The 18639-nt window shown below is 49.4% G+C and overlaps 1 pseudogene; it reads right to left on the bottom strand.

Annotated features, from left to right (window-relative positions):
* LOC138468443 (zinc finger protein 271-like) overlaps positions 1 to 18639 on the bottom strand; it is a 629016-nt pseudogene that overhangs the window by 457207 nt on the left and 153170 nt on the right.

Raw genomic sequence — 18639 nt, 5'->3', positions numbered from 1 at the left:
ACGCAAAACAACAGCATGCACAAATGACAGGCCAACATATGGAGCCCCAGTGGACAGTGACAGAAGTCAGCAGAGCCAGAAGCTGGGCACGCTGACAGGGCATAGTGACAAGGTGGCACATCAGCTACACTCCACAGCAGCCATGGGGCAGGACACCAAGGGCACCCTTAAGAGCCAAAGCAGCAGGAAGGGCAGTCAACTGACCCAAAGAAAAGCCATGCGCACCACACACCTACTGGTACACCCTCTGCAGTGGTATTGAGGTGCACAAGCGACCACAACACCATGCCTCAGTCACACCATCATGTTGCGGGCCCAGTACTCCTGCCCCACATTGGCATGGCAGACAAGTCACAGGGAAGTACACGTCCCACACACCAATATGACCCCATTCTGCCATGGACTAAGCCACCACCCCCATCCCCTCCATGTGAGTGCCACCCGGGAAGGGGATGTGGGGCCATGAAAGACAACAAACAGGCATGTCAGAGGTAAGCTGCCCCAGCATGGACACACAGGCCTACCCACACACAGGCCAAAGACCAGCAGGCTATGGGTCACATACCCATGGGTGCAAGCAAACCCATGATGCTGGGGCCATATGCATCCTCCCCTGACCAACCATGCCCATGTGTCGATTCACACTCTGTTCCATAGGTATTGTCCCTTGCATGCCAACACACATGGGGAACAATAACCTGACATTTCCTATGTCCCATATTGGCACTCACGCATCTAGAGAGGCATCAGTGGAGGAGGAGGACGTTGCAAGGCCATCAGGGAGAATCACTTCCAGGCCCGCAAGATCTACCACTACCGCCACCACAACCCGCAAAGGTCCATACAGACCACACCAGGGTGGATATCCAGGCACGTAACACTGCACCATAGCAGGGCCAAGGCAATGCACACACCACAGGCCACCAGGAGCAGTGCAGGGCACACTGCACCCAACCACACAGGCACATACACTAAAGACACACCTGTTGGCAGAGTGACGGAGGATCCACAGGGTGAAATCTGTTAGGGAGATTTCTCACCCAAGTCCTAGAATCCCTCTACCTTAGAGCCCTCCAGCTCTTTTGCTATATTTTGGGGCTTTGAACTTTTCATTTTCAATGTGTTTTACTTTTGTGTTCTTTGGTTATGGAGTTTGTTAAGCAACTCCATGGCATCATCTTTTTCTGTGTGTCACACAGCACCTTTAGTGCAGTGGCACAGGGAAGTCTTTCAGACTTCCCAAGGTTTAAATACCTTCTCTGGGACTGACTACTGTCTCCCAGAGCATGTAAAGTTAAATTGACTTTACTAGTCTCTTTAAAGTCACTGACCCTGCATACACTATCTTCCTATAGAGTGCTGGAGGGGTTGCTTAGCTTCCCCTGAGGCAAAACACTCATGTAACAGCCAAATTTGACCTTTTCCTACTTTAAATGGCTGGTGGCAATTGTTTAGATCAACTACCGTGATTTTTTCCGACCGCTAATAATGGTAGCTAAAAATCGGCTCAGCCATGTTTTTCAATATGGAGCCCAAGACCTATCTGTAAAAACAGACTCTGGTCATCTTTTTTCGCCATTTCTTTTAGAAAGGTCCTTCTTGTGTTTGTCTCTGCACGCCAAACCAGGTTTGGTACCTTTGTTCATGCCCTTTGGCGGGCTTCAGTGCTGAAGCCCTCCCCTGGCGCCAGGGTGTCTGGGGTGGACAGGATGTGAGGGAGGTGCCCGAAACTCCCTGTGCTTAGTCTCCTAGGAGACCTGAATGCACTCTGGCGTGATTGGCCGGCTGGCTGTCCGGCAAGGACAGCCACCCTGCTGGGTGAGTGACAGCCAGGCTGAATGAATGGGAAGAAAACTGTTTAAAAGCAGGTCTCGGGGACTTGGAAAGCAGAGTCGACCACTGGAACGAAAGAACCGAAGAAGAGAGGAAGGTAGAAGACTGCTGCAACTCCTGGACGGCCGGTGAAGCCCTGCTGCAGGTCCAAATTGCCTGAAACTCCGACGACAGAGAAGCCCTTCAAGGTTAACTTCTTCCCTTGACTTTGGTGGGAACAGCCAACTCGCAAGCCACCTGGTCGAATTCTCTTCAGAGTGCCGTTGAAAACCGGATAGCCAGAGGGAAGAAAACCAGTGGGACTTTAAGGCACTCACACCTTAAAACCGACGTTTAGCCAAGCGTGTGGCTTCTTCCCTGGGCAGTGCAGGAACCTCCCGAGGTCCTCATTCTTGTCCCCATGACTGACACTCAGGAACAGTGAGATCTGCAGGAACTGCCAGGAACAACTGCCTCAGCTACAGCTTTCTTCATTTTAAAGGTACTGTGCAAATGCGGTCCGGAAATCTTTTCGGCCATCGAGAAAGTGCATGAAACTTTCCTTAACTACAAAGGCTTGTCCTTCCCTTAACATTCATCAAACTTTTTGCCTAGCCAAATCCTTTAAAAATCTGTGGCAAAGATGTAACCATTATATACCAGAACTGTGTTATCCTAACAAGTGACTCTGAACCATTGACTTTGGCCCAGGCCTATTGAGAAGAATTGATCGTTGTATTTAACTGAAACTCTTTCCCCTGCCTATGAATGTATGTGGGCTGTCTATTCTTATAACCTTGTCTTTTCCTCCCTTTTCTAAGTATCTGAAGTGCCATTTTGCTCATTCTTCATTTTGGAGCTAAACTTGTTCAGTTACTTACCAGATGGATTTTTGTGGTGTATTAGTGTGTGATATTAAGTTGCTTGTGCTAGTGTAATGTTTTGCACATGACTGAGTAAATAAATGTATATTCTTTTACTAAGAAACCTTGAGTAAGTGTTTGCTTGAATCACTGTATTGGTTGGTCCTTTGTGTAACTTGTTCTACTGCTCACTTAAACTCTGAAGATAAGTCAGGCTCCTCAGCCATTGCTACCACTTTACTGTGTAGTACAGGCTTGTACCAAAGGGGAAATTGTACTTACACTTGTAGTTCTAATTGCCTGTAGTGTTCCCCAAGGGTACTGTAGGTGATTCTGCCTAACAACCCCAGCCTGGTGTCAGCACCTGTTAAAAGGCCACCCTCCTCAGGGGGCACTCCATGCTGCCAGCACCAACTATCCCCAGTGGGCTCTCCATGCTGACAGCGTGCACGGACACCACAGCTGGACCATGATACCCCCTCATATGGCTCCCCTGCACAAAGCCCTGAGCCAGTGCAGAGCCCCTCACCTACACAGCAGACCCAAAATTACAGCATGTTGTTGCAAAGGCTTGAGGACATAGAGCACAGACAGCGGGGGATGGAGGAGATTGGCTTCAGGTATTCAGCACACCTGCAGGACATTAGGGACTGCATGCAGGGGCATACCCACAGGATTGTGCATGAAATGGTGCAGAACTGGGTCATGACAACTGCCAACAAATCTGCAGTAACACTCTATGTCCACCAGGTCAGGGAAATGACTGAAGGCATCTCTGCGCTGGCAGAGGCCATCCGGCAGAGCACTGAGGAGCAACGCCAGCAAATACCTAGGGACAGACTACGTTCCATCCAGTTCAACCACACTCACAGAGGGGTCAGAGCAGGGCACACCGCAGCAACAGTCATATTCTGCACTCAAAATCACCAGGGGCTGGCAGTGGAGGGGGAAGAGGCCATGGTTGTGAAGGACTCTGGGACAGTGATTTCCATGAGTGGCCATGCTGGGAAGTTGGTGGTGGGAGGAGAGATAGTGTGCTGGGAAGTTGGTGGTGGGTGGGTGGAGCGAGGGCGGATAGTGTGCTAGTAAGTTGGTGATGGGTGGAGGGAGGGGGAAGTGTGCTGGGAATTTTGTGGTGGGTAGAGTGAGGGGGTATTGTATTGGGAAGTTGGTGGTGGGTCGGGGGAGGGGGTATTGTGTTGGGAAGTTGGTGGTGGGTGGAGGGAGGGGGAAGTGTGCTGGGAGGTTGGTGGTGGGTGGAGGGAGGGGGTATTGTGTTGGGAAGTTGGTGGTGGGTGGAGGGAGGGGGTATTGTGTTGGGAAGTTGGTGGTGGGAGGAGAGATAGTGTGCTGGGAAGTTGGTGGTGGGTGGAGCGAGGGCGGATAGTGTGCTAGTAAGTTGGTGATGGGTGGAGGGAGGGGGAAGTGTGCTGGGAATTTTGTGGTGGGTAGAGGGAGGGGGGATTGTGTGCTGGGAAGTTGGTGATGGGTGGAGGGAGGGGGATAGCTGTTGCACTTCACATCATAAAAATAGCAAATTTTTAGACTGCATCGAAGGAAGGACGTTAATGATTGTGTCATTGCAGATTTAATTCACAGTAGTGACTGTCATACAGTGGTGCATGGTTTGTCAAATGGTTAGGAATCAATTAAATGGTCAATGAGTACCTGGCGAGCCAGTCTCCTATCCCTCACATCATCTCTGAAGTTGCCTGCTGTGACACCTGCTTCAGGCACAGGCTCATCATCTTCTGGGGGTGGCATGTCCAAGTCAGAGCGTAGAGGTACATTCCTCTGTATACAGATGTTGTGTAGCATAGCGCACATGAGCACTATCTTCCCTACTATGATTTAGACAGAGGAAACATACCGTCAGGAGTTCAAAGGCAAAGTTGCGCTCAATAGACTTAAACAGGTCCTGTTGCATGCTTGATTGTATGCCAAGTTGTGCAGTGTTCGTGGATTACGCAGAGGGGTCATCAGGCAGGCCATCTGTGGGTATCCAGAGTCACCTGCATGGCGAGATGCACTGGCATTAGTCACTGTGTAATTAGTGGGGTAGGACTTAGATATTATCTCAGGGCTAGCATATGGGCGTTCATCACTTGGCATGTGCCTATACGATGTCTGTGCATGCTGTGTCACTGGTATCGTGCATCATTGTGGCTTTACATGCACCCTGTTACCTTGCAGCAGATGTTTCCTGAAGTGTCTCCTAGTTGCATGTGCTCCTGTAGGTCTTGTGTCTGTATATTGCTATCCTGCAGGTGGCTGCAGTGGTACAGCATTGTGGGGTAGGGTTCATGGTTGTGGCAGTTGTGTGATGCACTGTTTCCATTTGTTTGGGATAGCTTTGGATCATGCATGATGCATTGTGGTACTTGTAGTCATGTATGTGGTTAGGATTGCTGCTGTAAGTGTTTATTAGTAAGTTCATCCCGGTGTGTCTGACATGTGCATGCTCCATGGGCTGAGGCTGGCCGGGTACTACATATGTATTTACTTGTCATGCCATGCAATACCATTACCCCTGCCGCAAGGTTTAGTCAGGGGCTTCACAGTCCATGCATGCTGTCAGATTTGCTCACCCACTATCCACATCCGTTGTCCTCGGTGCCTCTCCATGTATCCTGGCAGGGTGCAGGACCATGGAGTCGTGGGTGGAACTTGGTAGCGGGCACAGCTGTGGGTGTTAATGTGGTTGGGGGGTCGCAGGTCACCTGCACATTGAAGAAGAGGTGGTGCTTGTGGTTGCTGTATACTCTTCGGGGACCTGGGGGGCCACCAACGCAACATGGGAGCCTTCTAGGGCTGCTATTATATTGGGCAGTTGGGCTTCATGGCATTGACCTGGGCTGTGGTGGTGAGCAGTGCGATGTGGTGTTCCACGAGCCACAGGAGGGCATCCATAGCCGGTCCGATAGCACAGCGAGTAGAGCGCTCGCCTTGATATCCGTGCAGAGCTTGCTGATGCAGGTTCGAATCCCGGCAGGGCAAAACTCATCCTTTCATCCTTCAGAGGTCGATAAATGAGCACCACACACCGTGGGTAATAATAAGCAGCGCTCAGATACCTGAGTGTTCGTAGCGCTATATGAATGCCAAATTATTATTATTATTATCTAGCACCTGGTTCAGTACTGCACAAAATGTAGGCTGATCCATGCTGTGCATCATGGCCACGGAGTGCTGGAAGGTGCCAGTACTGAGGAATTGCAGTACTGACACTAGCTTGAGCAGTGTGGGCACAGCTGTGCGGATGTTCATCCTGCTCCCAATGTCCATCTGTGAGCAGCTCTGTAATGGTCTCCCTGTTCAGGCGGTACAGAGTCATCATCTCGGTGTCTTTGAGGGTCTAGGGTAAGGGCCTGACCCTGGGGATGGGGATGGGTGCACACCTTGCTTGGGCTATTCTCCCCCCCACACCCCTGCCCTCAACTCCCTGTGCCCTGGCCTGGTTGTCTTGCATCTCTGCATCCAGGCACAACATGAGCAGCTGCATGTCCCAGGTCAACATGGCTATAGGCAGCGTGGTGTTGGAAATAGTGTTTGGGGAAGGGGAGTGCCTTATGTAGACCCCTTGAGTGAATTGGGTTCACATGTGCCTTCAATACGGGCACCTGTGTTCATTTACCTCCAGTTGGAGGCTGGAGATATATTTTGGCAGTTTTAGCGCTGGTTTTCGGCACTTATAGTGCAGTAAAGGACTTGGGATATGGTTGTGATTGCGCTTTGTGTTGCTGGTGCTAATGGAAATGGTGCCGGCTGTAATAGGGCTGGTTGGTTTTGTGGTCGGCAGTATTTGTGCCGGCTCGGCAGAGCAATATTTGCGGTGCTATTTCCGTTTCCACCACTTTTAAGGGGTAGCGCCCAACTCATGATGAGGCGCTAATATGCAAATGGTTATTAATGAATATGTAGATATCGTAGTCATTGCCTCTATGTTTACTCAAAAAGACAGAAGCATAATATCAATTTCTAAAGTACAACCCATGAGAGGCTCCCTCCTCCCTGCCGCCTCAGCTAAGAACCTTGGAGTCATCTTTCCAGTGGCAGCTGCATTCCTTCTCCTCTTCCCATGGGAGGCCCCCTACTCCCTGCCGCCTCAGCTAAGAACCCTGGAGTCATCTTTCCAGTGGCAGCTGCATTCATTCTACTCTTCCCATGGGAGGCCACCCTCCTCCCTACCGCCTCAGCTAAGAACCTTGGAGTCATCGTTCCAGTGGCAGCTGCATTCCTTCTCCTCTTCCCATGGGAGGCCCCCTACTCCCTGCCACCTCAGCTAAGAACCTTGGAGTCATCGTTCCAGTGGCAGCTGCATTCCTTCTTCTCTTCCCATGGAAGGCCACCTACTCCCTGCCGCCTCAGCTAAGAACCTTGTAGTCATCGTTCCAGTGGCAGTTACATTCCTTCTCCTCTTCCCATGGAAGGCCCCCTACTCCCTGCCACCTCAGCTATGAACCTTGGAGTCATCGTTCCAGTGGCAGCTGCATTCCTTCTCCTCTTCCCATGGGAGGCCCCCTACTCCCTGCCGCCTCAGCTAAGAACCTTGGAGTCATCGTTCCAGTGGCAGCTGCATTCCTTCTTCTCTTCCCATGGGAGGCCCCCTACTCCCTGCCGCCTCAGCTAAGAACCTTGGAGTCATCTGTCCAGAGGCAGCTGCATTCCTTCTCCTCTTCCCATGGGAGGCCCCCTACTCCCTGCCGCCTCAGCTAAGAACCTTGGAGTCATCGTTCCAGTGGCAGCTGCATTCCTTCTCCTCTTCCCATGGGAGGCCCCCTACTCCCTGCCGCCTCAGCTAAGAACCTTGGAGTCATCGTTCCAGTGGCAGCTGCATTCCTTCTTCTCTTCCCATGGGAGGCCCCCTACTCCCTGCCGCCTCAGCTAAGAACCTTGGAGTCATCTGTCCAGAGGCAGCTGCATTCCTTCTCCTCTTCCCATGGGAGGCCCCCTACTCCCTGCCGCCTCAGCTAAGAACCTTGGAGTCATCGTTCCAGTGGCAGCTGCATTCCTTCTCCTCTTCCCATGGGAGGCCCCCTACTCCCTGCCGCCTCAGCTAAGAACCTTGGAGTCATCGTTCCAGTGGCAGTTACATTCCTTCTACTCTTCCCTATAACTGGTTGCATCCCATGGGAGGCTCCCTTGTTAGGCAGAATCACCTGCAGTACCCTTGGGTAACACTACAGGCAATTAGGACTACAAGTGTAAGCACAATTTCACCTTTGGTACAAGCCTGTACTACACAGTAAAGTGGTAGCGATGGCTGAGCAGCCAGACTTATATCAAGAGTAAAGTGAGCAGTAGAAAAAGTTTCACAAAGGACCAACCAATGCAGTGATTCAAGTAAACACTTACTCACGGTTTCTTGGTAACAGAATATGCATTTATTAACTCAGTCAGTTAGAAAACATTACACTAGCATAAGCAGCTCAATATCACACACTAATACACCACAAAAATCCAACCGGTAAGTAAATGAACAAGTTTAGCTCAAAAATGAACTGGTAGCAAAATGGCACTTCAGATACTTAATTAGCAAGCCCCGCCCACCCGGTGCCTTCCTGCCTGCCGCTCTTTTTCACCACTTAGCAAGCCACGCCCACCTGGTGCCTTCCTGCTTGCTGCTCTTTTTCCCTACTTAAGGAGCCCTCCAGCCTCTTTTCCTTTGCAGATGGGGAGCAGGTGCAAGTGCATCTAGGTCACCTGGCTTAAGAACCACCCACCTTCTTAGCCTTGCCTCTTCCTTCCTGCTCTTAACTCTTAGATCAAGGGCGTCTCTTGCCCAGGCGTCCTAAGTGAAGGGCAGTCAAATAAAAGGACATTTCCTGTTCAGATCAGGAGGATCCAGGGCCCGACCCCCTGCTCAGACAGCTGGTAAGCATGCACCAACATGTGGTACTCCCTCTGTCCCCACAGGCCATCCACACCCCCCTCTCTCCCTGTGATGTTCCCTTCTGCCCCCCAATCTTCTCGCACACAGGTGTTGCCTGCTTTGCTTGATTCTTCTACCCTGCTCCCCTCAACCCCCTCCAGCCTACTTCTGCAGGAGTCTGACCTGATACATTCTGGTTTCACCATCACAGTCTTGTGGCCAATGCTGGATTTAACTTTTATGGACTTCATTCATTCACGGTGCGTCATTCTTTCTCAACTCTCATGCTGAACTTCCTTTGCATCTTGTACTCATGGTGGCCCTGAATCATGCTGTTCCCATCTTCATCTTGTATCCTGGCTTGCAACATTATGTGTTACTACTGACTTCTGCAATTGTATTCACTCTCCCCTTGCTTCTCCACTCTTTTGACTGCTAACTCTGTTCTCTCCTCCTTTCCCTTCTCCCTTTTCCTATCTCCTCCCCTTACCTTCTTCTATGCACTTACTATATCACAATTGTCCCTGAACCTAGTATGATAGCAACCTCGTCTGTCTCCTCCCCACTCCCCCTCCAGCACTATCTGAAATGTCGTCAGGCCTAGTATGATAGTCGCCTGTTTTGTTCCTCCCTCCCTTTCTGCACCCCTCTCCCTCACCTTCTGTTTTTCTCCGGCTCTACCAGAAATGTCGTCAGGCCTAGTACCGTAGTCTCCTGTCTGTTTCCATTTCCTTCCCACTCTCCTCCTCACTTCCTTATCTATGTCTTAGCTCTTGCACTATCTGAGATGTCGTCAGGCCGAGTACGATAGTTAATTTCACATCCTTACTGTTCATGGCCTGTAAGAAGGTCATTGTATTTTCCCTTGTTCCCTCCCTTGCCTTGAAACGCTTTGAAACACATTGTGTATAGGCGCTATATAAATAACCTATCATATCACATCATATCATATGTGACATCCCAGTCCCTGAGGCGCCAATGCACGAACCCCGTACACACAGGCATCAAAGCATGTGTCACTATCATCAGATGTCCCTGCATAGATGCACTGTCAGTTGTACCACACATCAACTCGGACATCATGCATGTCACTCACAGGCCCACAATATAGCATGTCCACATCGGTCATGTACAAGCACTTGCTCCATGCTCACACACTGCATGTGCACAACAACAATAAGCCATGAATGCACAACCCACCAATCCTCACGCAAATGCAGCATACAATGTCTGACACCACAAATGGCTTGCATTGGCATGGGTCAGCAATCATCTGTGTCTCACAACACACACAAGCCACACACAGGATGTGGCATCTGCAAACATGTATGCATGGGCGTAGGACCTGGGGGGTATAGGGGGAACAAATCCCCCACAATTTTAAGTGGGGGGATACAGTGGCATTTATCCCCCCCAGTTTCCCCAGTTTGTGTGTCTCTCTGCTGCACCAGTTTGTGTCTGCACTGTGTCCCTGTGCAGTGATGCGTGCAAACTTCAGACTCTGAAGTTTGCACGCAGTTCAGACACTGGTGTAACAGGGGCTCCCACAGCCCCCGCAGTGCGGGGGCACCCGCTAGCACATGTCCTGGGAGATGCCCCCCTGGAGAAAAAAATGAAATATATATATATTTTTAAATGTTAGTCCAGGGGCTCTCCCCACTCCATGACATGGAGGACCCCAGGCTGGAGGCCTCCATGTCATAGGGTGGGGGAGCCCTATGACTTCAAAAAGAAATAGTTTATTTTGGAAGGCACTTTGCCTTCATAAAGAAATTATTTCCATTATGGATCGGTCCTTAATGGAAATAATTTCTTTATGATGTCAAAGAGACTTCAAAAAGAAATTTCTTTTCGAAATAATAGGGGCCCTTCAACACCATAACATGTATGTGTCTGAGTGTATTATAAAAGGGTGTAGGTGGCTGCCTGCGTGAGTGTATGGTGCACACAAATGTATGGGTGGCTGGGTGTGCGTGTGTGCATGGACGGTGAAAGAGTGCACACTTAAATGTATAGGTGGCTGCCTGTGCCGGTCTATGGTGAAAGGGTGCTCACTTAAATGAATAGGTAGCTGCCTGTGTCGGTCTCTGGTGAAAGGGTGCTCACTTAAATGTATGGATGGCTGCCTGTGCCGGTCTATGGTGAAAGGGTGCTCACTTAAATGTATGGATGGCTGGGTTTGGGTGTGTGTATATGGTGAATGGTGTGTGTGTGTCATGATGCCTCCCCCCGGGCATCCGGATCAAGTCCATCAGCCCCGGGAGCAGGCATCTAGATACTCATTAAAACCTCAACAGCCCCGGCTGGGGGCTGTTTGGATTCAGTCCTGGCAGCATAGGCGCCAGGCTCATAGACTTTACTTACATTATGCAGACCATGCTGCAATTGAGTCCAAGCCAACGTGAGGCCTGGATGGGACTATTTTATTACAGGCACTATTTTTTACTTGGGTGTGGTTCTTACCTGGGACTACTTTGCAGGCTATTTAAACCACGCCCGAACAGCAGCTCATGCTTCGTGTTATCCTGCATCCAGCAGCGTAACGCTCACCGAGTCTGCAAGTCAGCATCAAGTCTTCTGCCACGCCCGCCTCAAATCCGGAGCTCCTAGACAAAAGGAAAAGAAAGGAGAAGAGGTTAGATCACGGACATTATTTGATTCCTTACCTGATTCCGAACCCACCACATCTCTGTGCCTGGAAAGGACATTATTTCAGCACGCGTCGCTTCGCCAGCAGCAGCGCCGCGTTATACTCACCAGTCCACCGCATCTTTCAACTCGGCGCTGCCTCCATCATTTTCTTCGTCGAAACCCAGCACCTGGGGGGGAAAACAAAAGGAATAACAAGGTGAACCGAGAAAACCGACAAAGACAATCTCTTTGCCACCATAGGCTTACCTGCTTTACCACCGGAGGTATTATCCTTTAATTCGCCGCATCTTCCTATGCCGTACCTATAAAGGGAGAGAAAACAGCAAGTTAAACTCATGCAACTTTTACTGGACAGTGTTTGGTAATGCAGACTCTTACCTGAACGCCATCAGCTGCCTCCAGGCAATATTCTTTTGGACCCAGCTGCAACCTAACGAGGGAATGGAACAAGAGTGACCATCGGACATATTGAACTCTTTGAACTTTATAGACACTGGAGTCAATATTCCTCCGGACCTCCTCCAGTACCTTCAACCCAGTGAAGTAACTGGTATCTACGCGCCCCTGCATGCCATGCAGGATGGAGAGCTCATCATTTAAAAACATAAGGTGAGGTTACCAAAAGGGAATATCGGAGGTGCTTAGTGGGGAGAACAAGAACAGTTGGGGGAGGGGCCATCACTAAAGTCCACGGGTGGCTAAATCCCTTTCTCCACTTGCAGGGGAATACTTCTACGAATCCAGCAGACAAGATTAGGCGGGCCAGTCCAGACTGTCATCTCTTCACTACCCATCACGTTGGTGGAGACCGCAGCTGTCCGGGTCCGATCGACGCCCCTGTGGGAACCAGGTGAGCGTAACAGTGTGTGCTTGTGTTCAGGGGTGCAACAAAACCTACATTTCCGGGGGTGGTAATGGTTCAAATGTTGGGAGAGGCGCTAACTTCACGGGCGGTGGGGGAGGGGCAAACTTATTTGTGTGAGGGCATCTAACTTCTTTACGCATTTTAATGAGACTATTCTAGTGCAGATCCAATGTTACACGCAGTTAACTCTCTCCTTTAAGTCTGAAAGCACCAATTTATGGTCTGCTGTGAGAATGAGCGGCCTCTTGTCCCCTTTCTACCCTTCCAATCACTCCCCTGACATGCAAGTACTAAACCCACATCACGATTTCAATTGCCTAAAGAATGTGGCATTTGAATGCAGGTACTAACAGTGAAATGCTTTACGTTAGTATTTGCTGGGCCCTTGTGAACAGCGAAACCCAGGTGCCGTTTAACATCTGTGTCCTGTTCTGTTCGGCAACTGCTCTGAAGGTCAGCGAGGTTGAGTGATCATAGCCCAAAATTTCGGGGGGGTGGAGGGGGTGGGGTGTGCTGAAGCCCAGACAACTCAATGGTGGTACGCCACTACTTGTGTTTAATGCCTTGATTACTTATTGGTAATTGTCATTACTCCTAGCCCTATTGTTCCTTGTTCCTGTACTTGTGTATGAGGCAGTACTTTTGTATGAGGCAATCTGCCTCATACACAAGTACTGTGATGAAGTAGAGGTACATGGAGGTAATGCCTGATTTAGCTACCGGTAATCTTCATTACTCCTAGTCCCACTCTTCCTCATCCCAATACTTATCTATGAGGCAAGGAGCCTCATACATAAGCTCTGGGACAAGGAAGAGGGGTGTCAAGGTAATTCTGGGCCAATGAGCTGATTTTGGAGGATGGGGTAGGAGGTGGGTGAGGGAGGGGGATGTGTGGGGGTCGGGGTTGTGTGATAAATCATAATGGTTGTCCATGTTCAGGCCAAGCAGGCATGATATGTGCTATTAGTGCCTAGAGAGACATTTGGTGCAGCCAGTCTGGTCATTCCTCAGTTTGGTATGATGTTTTGTAACTGCACATTTCTGATAAAGCAGACCTGCTAAGTGTAATTACCTGGCTAGACTGGCATTTGGAAGGTGAAGGAAGAGGGCCCAAGGCGGGCAGCCAGAGTGAGAGGGAAAACAGGGGCAGGGGTTCCAATGAGAATGATCTCTGTCTTACTGACATTAAGGCAGAGATTGTTGGAGGCGCACCAATCCTGAATCGCGGATAGACAGTCAGGAATGAGTGAAAGAGGAGAGGAGCCTGAAGGAAAGCTGAAAGTCAACCGCATAACACCGGAAGTTAGAGGAGGAGGTACAGATCAGGTGGGCCAATGGGGCCAAGTAGAGGTTGAAAAACCAGAGTGAGAGGATAGAGCCCTGGGGAACGCCACAGGTAGAGAGAGAGGTGGCAGATAGAAAGGGACCAAGTTGGACCTGGAGGGGCAGTCCATGAGGAAGGAGGTCGGCCACTCCAGGGCCTGATCCATGATGCCAGGTTCTCACATAGTTGATTGATCAGGATGGCGTGGTTGACTGTGTCGAAAGTAGAGGAAAGATCAAGACGGATTAGGACAGAAGGAATGCTGGAGTCAAGGTTAGAGAGCAGATCTTCACGGGTGTTTAGGAGAGCGGTTCCCGTGCCTCCGGCAGCTCTAAAGCCAGACTGATGGTCATGGAGACAACCAACAGATTCAGTGTGCAGAGTAAGCTGGGAGATGGCCAGCTTTTCCAAGAGTTTTCTCAGGAAAGGGGTGATGGAGATTGGGCAATAGTTTGCCGGGCAGGTTGGATTGGCAGAAGGCTTCCTGAGGAGTGGGTGCATAAGGGAGTGCTTAACAGGAGAGGGGAACGTTCCAGTGGCAAAAGAGTGATTTCAGAAATCGGCCAAGGCTGGAGGGAGGGTGTCAATATGGTCCTTGATGGTTCTAGAGGAGCAAGGGAGCACCTGTTTGGACGACACATTCATAGATCGGACTGGTCTAGAAACCTTGTCAGGTGTTGTCAGAGAGAAAGAGGAGAAAGGTGGAGGAGAGGTAGAGATGGCCAAAGGGAGGCAGAGAGAGGAATAGGAGATAGAGGACAGCATGTCCTGAGTTTTAGCAGAGACGTGAGAGGTCAGAACCATACATAGGGCCTGGGAGGGAACAGGAGGGGTGAAGACCGCAACAGGATTGACCAGTTCCTTGCAGATTTTAAAGAGTTTGTCCGTGTTGTTAGAGGCAGCAGAGACCCAGGCTTCAATGTGTGCTCTCTTCTTGATGAGTGTTATTGCTTCGACTGGCATTTTGGTGCAACCAATAAAGATTTGTCTAAATGCGTCCTGGCATGCTTTACTGTAAAGTTATTAGGTGTCTTCACTGGTCTACATTGTGCAGCCAGTGGGACATGTTTTCTATGTGGCATGGAATTTTTAATCGCAAAGCATTCATGTTCTTGTGCACTGTGGGTGACTTGCATGTATTGGATTGGCATTACCATACAAACCAATTGCAAACACTCTGGCTTTTTAGCCAATTTTTCTCAGAAAGTCTGCTGTATATTGCATTAAAACACATATTTATATATTTCTCCTAGTGCAGTGTGCGGCATACCCCTTTAGCAGCACGTTTGTGCGTATTGTGCAAACGTGATAATCTAGGCTGGACCAGAGTGTGGCACGACCCGTGATTTGTTGCCGAGATGGGGGGGGCCTCAGCATGGCTCGCAGGGGGGTCCCCCCATTTTGTGTTACGCCACTGAGTTCAAACAGTCAGCAGCAGCGCCGCGGCCCAGGTATTGGTAATGGTAAACAAACAAGATTCTTAACTCTGCTGCCTGCTGCGCAGCTCGCTCATACGTTCCCCCTCCCCCCGCGCCTGCCGCCTGTGCATTTGGAGCATCACATGCCCAGGCCGGCATACTGCACGTGCCCCTGCAAGTGCACAGCCTCAGCTTCAGAAGCCACTAGCCAGGCAGCGACGCGTGCTCCTGACTACTGACAGCATGAGAGAAGTGTTACTCCGCCGACTCGACCTCCTGGAGACTGAAGTCCTGAGGAGAGACCTCACACTTACTCAGCCTACTAAGTAAGGTAAGTCAAGTCAAGTTGGCCCCAGGCAGGTGTGTTTTAGTGCAGGGTTGCTACAGCGATGCAACTCTGCCTGTTTAGTCAATGTTTAGAATTCAGGAAAAGCCAGCAAGCCCCTTAATTCGTCCCACTTATTAATTAATTTGCATGCCATAAATTGTAACATTTCCCTGGCTTTCCTGTCTGGCACCTTTAAAGTTGCATAAACGGTTGATGGCGCTGAGCGGACGGTGAGGGGGGGGTTTGTGCGGCACGGTTTCTCACCACACAAACCTGCACTATTCGTTCACACGCCGTGGGTCTAAGCAAAAGATTGTGCACAGCTGCGGAAGTGCCCCCCCTCCACCCCCATTTTCTGCCTGATACCCTGGGAGGTGCAGTGCAGGCGGTGCCGGCCTAGGGTGTTGGGGAAGGAGGATTTAATTAGAGGGAACGAATGAGCGACCGTCATATTTAACATGCTGCGCGTGTTAACTATATAAATATGATATTTATACAGTTAACACGTGAGGCGTGTTGAATTTGAAGGAGCTGCTAGCGCTTCCTCAGTGTGGTCCCGCCCCATGCAGCCTTGCATGCCCCCCGTGGGCAGGCGGTATTCTTGCCAACATTCTGTGACCAAAAAGTCTAAGATGTAGGATTTTTCATGTTTCAAAAATAATACTTAGCATAACAATGACATCACAGGAAGTTGCAAACCATACATTGTTGGCACCACTGGAACATTCTAAAATGCACAACCCATCAAACAGAACAACATGGAGAGATGTTGAAATCTTTACAATGTATAATTTTGAATGGTAAGTTAACACTAAATTTGTTTACCCACCTTCACAGAAGGTAATCACACAGAGATTGTAGGCAACGTCTGCCACTCCTCTGTAGCATCAGCCCGGGTAGTACATATTTATTAATGCAGTGAAAGTGGAACACTGAACAACATAGATATTGATACCTCAGTCTGATAGGCAGATGCTGTCTGATGGTGCTACACTCTGCCACTTGCCTTCACTGGTGGTTCACCTAAGGGTTGTTCCGGCAAGAGTGCAGGGCAGAGTCACGCAGCTGTCAGGTCAGTGGATTGATCTGAGCCCATCACTCAAATGTATCACTTATCCACCCACCGCACAGACAGATTAATTGCCTTAGAGTCACATAAATTACCTGCCACTGCAAAAAGCAGTATGATCTGTCATCGAAATCTGTAGGCAGTAGGCCTGCTTAAAAAGCAGTAGCCCGCCTACTGCCTAAATCACTAGGGTTGGGAAGTTTGAGGCAGTACACAGGCCCAAAACCGCTGTCAGTCTGGGGCCATGCCGGCCTCCAAAGAACAAACCTATGCTATCTTTGTCATGCCCTTAAGGCACTGTTCAGAAAAACAAACATGTTTTTGCGCAGGACCTGCCCCTACACGACCCCACAAGCATTGCACTGCCTGGCAATCAGCTGCATCTTGCTAGCTGCATGTTCCTGACTGTCTCTGGTTGTAGCATTACTGCGCTTCTTGCTAGGAATGTTTTGAGTTTTGAATTTGAATCGAAACTTATATATCTTTACAAGGGGGCAGTGTCTTTGCCCCCAGACGCACAGCCACCACTGTTACATCTTTCCATGGAGACATGGGCATACAAGCTTCTTCACAACACCACCCCAACCCTCCCCCCCCAGCACCGCCCCCAGGGAAGAACATCTTTCTTCCCAATCCAACAATGTCAACCTAACAATGTGCACCCAACATGTATTAACCCCTACACACTCAAAAATAAACACTAGCAAATATTGTAATTTTAGGCTGAGGTCCCAAAAATAGGCTTCACACACGTTAAACCAGAACATTGCACTCAAACTGTGGGTCTACAAGGGTATCACCTCATCACTGCACGTCCCAAAATGCCGAATTTCCACAGCCCCATTTCACTGCATATATATATATATGGGGGGTGGGTGGGTAAAGTTAATAATAAATGTGAGCGGTTATGGGGGGAAGGCTGCACAGGGTCTCCTCCGCATATATATGCAGTGAAATGGGGTAAAATAAAAACGTCTGCATTTTGGTGAAGCACAGTAACAAATGCGTAGTGATCACATAGAGTTAAGGAGGTAAAGAGACATTTCTGCTTGAATGCACCACTTTGTTGATAACCTTTAGGGTACCTACCTTCATGCAATGTGTCTAATACATCAAATATATTTCAAAAAATATTCTTGAACCACACATTTGTGTTCCAACAAATGTCACGGTCCTACATTTAGTCTTTTTGGGACACATTTTAAGTAACTCAAAAGTTATCAATAAAGCGGTGCGTTCAGCCTGGAATTTCCACTTACATCCATGGATAACGCAACCAATGTCATACAATAAAGGAAATGGTGTGCAGTATGAGTGTTCCACTTGTGTCTAGCAACAATCAGTAGTACTACAGAGCTAATACTAACAAGGGAGACAGTGACCGTGACCTGGCCAGTATGAGCAGCAACCACCCGTGCCTTTTCTCTCATGAGTGGGGTATTATTTCATCCTCTGTGGTCAGATAAGGGTCGGCATTGATGGGCAACAGTTACCCTTCTACACCAACTTCTGCTTGGTGAGTCGCTTGGTGACTCAAATTAGATTAAAGATCACGTCTGTTGTTCATACATTTCCATTAAGTCAATTACTTTTGCAACAGTGCAGCCCTTCTCAGCTTCTTGCCCACTATGCAGGTGCATTGAATCACGAAAGGCCTAATCACGGGTATTGCTTGCAGAGGCCATTTGGATGACTCTTATTCTGCTGACGCTTCATATTGGTGCTTTCCTGTCCTGTGTCGTGTTGCTATGCCTCAATTCTTTCAGCAATAGCAATCCAGTGAACCCTAACCCTCTTTCCTGGGCAGGTTGCGGACGGTTCCCTGTTTATAATTAAAGTGCAGGTGCCAAGACCTTATGGGGAAGCAGGAGTTTGTGCTACCTGTGCGCAAGACCCACAGGAGATCCTGATAGCAGGGCACTCATCATCTCGCCCATAGAATAAGGCAACACATTCCTCTCGGCTCCTCTCTACCCCCTTTAAAATGACTTTATGAGGCAGCTTGCGTAGTCATACGCTCTTCTCAATACAATCACACTCACAGTGCCACCACACTGGTCTTTTTTCACAGACTTTCACTCCCAACTCACCTTCTCTAGACAATGTTCTACATCATAATTTAGGCCCTCCCCATCAAGAAGACATCGCCAGTAGCCTAACAATCTAACTGCGCCATGAGGCTACCATTCCACTGAAAGCAATGCCCAAGTCAGGCTGGAAATCTCTAGGTGCAAGAAAGAGAAGACACGCAAAGCCCGTCTCAACTGTATGACCAAGGACTTAGCGTGCTCTCCCCAGTTCCGTCAGACAGTGGGACTGCAAAGTGAAAAAAAGGTAGAAAGGGTGCAGAGGACAGAAAAACAGAGGAGCAAGGGAGGGGAGAGATGGGAACAAGAACGGAGTGCAGATGAAAGATGGGGCGGTTTGCAGCCCAGG

This window comes from Ambystoma mexicanum, chromosome 4q, assembly GCF_040938575.1.
Source record: "Ambystoma mexicanum isolate Mex_15411 chromosome 4q, UKY_AmexF1_1, whole genome shotgun sequence".
NCBI classification, from domain to species: domain Eukaryota; kingdom Metazoa; phylum Chordata; class Amphibia; order Caudata; family Ambystomatidae; genus Ambystoma; species Ambystoma mexicanum.
The sequence above is the reverse complement of the archived record's forward strand: the minus strand, read 5'-3'. Positions and strand labels throughout refer to the sequence as shown.